At 29.3% G+C, this 3,641-nt stretch overlaps 1 long non-coding RNA gene across 1 annotated transcript; it reads right to left on the reverse strand.

The window, feature by feature from the left end:
* Positions 1–290: 290 nt before the first annotated feature.
* Positions 291–1,091, reverse strand: LOC141672911 (uncharacterized). The gene is made up of 2 exons (XR_012555738.1): positions 957–1,091; positions 291–841 (listed from the first exon to the last, which is right to left on the reverse strand). It is a non-coding gene; the product is annotated as an uncharacterized LOC141672911 (long non-coding RNA).
* Between the last annotated feature and the right edge of the window lie 2,550 nt (positions 1,092–3,641).

Below are 3,641 nucleotides of genomic sequence, written 5' to 3' on the forward strand. Positions count from 1 at the left end.
AATGAATATAAAGGAATGCGTGTTGTTGTCAACACAAACAATTCAAGCTGCAAAATGTGATTCATGTGTCCTGTATTAAAAGAATTTATTATCTCTGTTACGACTTGGAAAATCTGTTGTTTTGGTCCAGATGATGCTAAAATATTGTATGATTTTACAATTGGGAGTAGGATTCGAATATATATTATTTTTACCAAACAAAATAAAAATTGATCCTAACTTACATGGAGGTATGATATCATGGTTCCGTCATATAATTAGGAATTATTACTTTAAGTGTAAACCAAACCAAACATATCTCCTTTATCCCGCTTTCGCACGGGAGGATAAGTTGTATGCAGCTTTCCACTCATTCAGAAGAATAAAGAGCATGTTTTTCGAAAGAAACTCAACTTGTATGTGTACGATATATAAAAAATGTCGAAATTTCTACTAAAAATATAAAATTTAATGACATAATATAAAAGACATAATATAAAAGGAGGTCGAGACAAAACTAAGTTTATAATCTTATTCACATAAAACATACCTAAATTTAAACTTCGAATACTGGTCAAAGTTTGTATATTCAATAACATACTATACTCCCTCCTAATAACCTACCACCCTGATAATAAACTCCCCGTATCAAATATAAGTACCCGTGAAAAGACCAGAAAAACTTCTAGTGAAAAGACTTGACTTGTGTTGACGAGACTTGGAAGAAATGAATTGGTACCCAGCTCGATTGATTTTTCCTCATCAATAACCGCCATATGTAATTGTCAGAGAAAAACCCAACTTTCATTTCTATCTCTTTGTTCAACTATGACCTTCGGCGGTGAAACAACTCTGCAATGTTCTGTAAATATAAACATATATGTATGCCCATAAAAGAACCCTAAATCATGATATGCATACATATATGACTACTGATTAAAATCAATGAGTGTAATAATTAAAACGCGGAAGCGTACCTGAGTCCAATGTTGTAAGGGAGATGAACAAATCAAGCGGATGGGAGGAGGGATTGATCTTCCACTTCTATCACAATTGTCCTTTTGTTTTTCTCTCTGAGAGGATGAGTAGAAAAGAAACGCTTGTATAGAATGGGGACCATAACCCTGTATTTATATAACTAATAAAATATATCAGTTACACTATATTAACATAATTATTATTCAGCCCCTCATAAAATAGTAATTACGTAATGGTATCTTCACAATATTCTCATGATTATTTATATATATATATATGTTTATATACTCTTTAAGCGTATTAATAAATAAATAAATCAATTAGATCACAAAATTATAGGCTCAATATATAAATGATAGCATACATATCTTATTTATTTATAAGTGTTGCCCAAATTATTAATAGATTATTAAAATAATCTAACATGTTCCTCTTCTACCATTAATGTACAAGCATAATGTGACCAACTGGTCATCAATCTCATACCTGAGATTAATCCCTCTATTCCTCGCTTCTCACATGCATATGCACTTTTCTCTGCTATTTATAATTCTACTATGTCCACAGATCTCTTAATTCTCAAACCCTTGTTTGTCTTTATTGTTAGTCGCACATAAATGAATGAATAGGCAGAAGAAAATGGACCGAATTTTGTTGAGAAAGGATGAAGTTGTCATGGAAGATGACAGGACAGTCATCTTTAGTAACCTGAATTTTTGAGTGTGAGGAATGACGCTAGTATAAGCGCGCTAGTGATCGAGAATAATAAATAAATAAATATATATATATATAGGCAAATGTTCAAATACAAACCAATATTAGAATATAAACAATATGTTTAATCACTTTCCCTTCGTTTTTAATTTTACTTTTCCCTTTAGTTGGTTAACTTTTTTAAAAAAATAATTTCACCGTATTTTTATTCATCTCCCACTCATCAATTTGTATAGCATATTTGATATATTTTGACGACAAATCAGTATTTAAATTTACCCGAATCAATAAACTGAAATCAGTACTAATTCCAGAATCAGTACTTTTTAGTAATTCTCGTAGACATAATTAGTGATTTATCGTCGAAACATATCAAATATGGTATTCATACTGATTATTGGATGATGTAGAAAAATATAGTGAAGTTAGATTTTAAAAAGAATTTACTAATTGACGGAAAAATTTAATTAAAAATGGAGGGAATTATGTATGGTTGTGTGTGGGAGGTATAGTTTGTATTTTGATTTAGTTTGTATGGAAGTAAGACTTTGTATATATATATATATATATATATATGTTCATTTATTTATTTATTTAAAATCTTGCTCAAATGAGAACTAAGTGATTTGAATTGATTATGTTGGAGCGAAGGACTACTTGTTGTTGGCTTAAGAAGAAGCCAAGTTTGAGTTGCTGAGGGACTTCTAACAAGACTCGAACAAGGATCGTCTCGGTCTGCTGTGATCTATCACCAATATTCCAGTGAGTCAGCACCCTTCTTTGTTTTAAAATCAAAACTGTTATTAATTTTATAATCATTGTGCAAAAATTGTGAATAGGACTAGTATATATTATCTTAAATTTTTTTACAAAAAATATAGATAAATTTATTACATAAAATATAATAAAGTTAGAACAAATTAAATAGAACAAGTAAAATTTTATGTTTTTAAAATTAGAAATATATAAAATTTCATGAATATATAATTACAATTCTAATAAAGAATTTTTTTATTTATTCCGTTATATTATAATTTTAAAATATTTATATAATATATAATAATTATAAATTTATAATAAAAATAATAGAATAATATGTGTTCATAATTAAGTAGAATAAATATATTATATCTAGTAGTTTAATAGTTTAATAATTTGATAGTTTAACAGATATATAAAACTATCTATTTTTTTCATAACCAACTAAATTATACCCAATTCTAGATTATATTGTTGATATATATAGTATAGATCGAATTAGAGTTATAAATTCAAAGGAGTTAGGGCTGCCTCGTTTTGTCACTGCTATTGTGCTCGACTTTGGCTTCATCAGTTGTGTCAAAATTCACAGCCATGGTTGTTAATTTTATCTATACTCAATCTTTATTTAATTGTTTCTTACTAAAATTACGGGCACGGGTTTTGTCACAGGCCAATTAAAACAAACTCGCCAGTTGTACTTGTGCTACAACCTGTAAAATTAGCAATGATTTAATAACACAAAACAAACATGCCCTTGGTGTACATATTATGCTTGCAGTAATGTACATGAATGTTATTGATCGGAATGAATATGTATATTATATGCCATGTATGTAGTGTTTATATGCTCCTATTAATTTGTGTAAAATTATGTAGTTTTTTGAAGAAATTGGCAGAGGTATACAGAGTGACCTACGAAGGACCTATTGTGTGCAAGGATGAAAAGAATGGTAATCAGTACCTATTTAAAGATGATGACATGGTAGATGAAGACATCGATAGCACAATGCTCAAGTACCATGATTTTGAGGCCTACAAGGTCGCCGATATGGCACTAGATTGATCTAGGAAGCCACTAATTACATCTTTGGATCATATTATACCGAATGCTCCTATTAAATCATCAATTTGTGCCAATGATGGGTTTTCAATTAGTTTTTATCTGTTTGGGGTTGTCTATGAAACCATGACTATTAAGTACCCCTATA

The sequence above is a fragment of the Apium graveolens genome, chromosome 7 (assembly GCF_009905375.1).
Source record: "Apium graveolens cultivar Ventura chromosome 7, ASM990537v1, whole genome shotgun sequence".
Lineage (NCBI taxonomy): Eukaryota > Viridiplantae > Streptophyta > Magnoliopsida > Apiales > Apiaceae > Apium > Apium graveolens.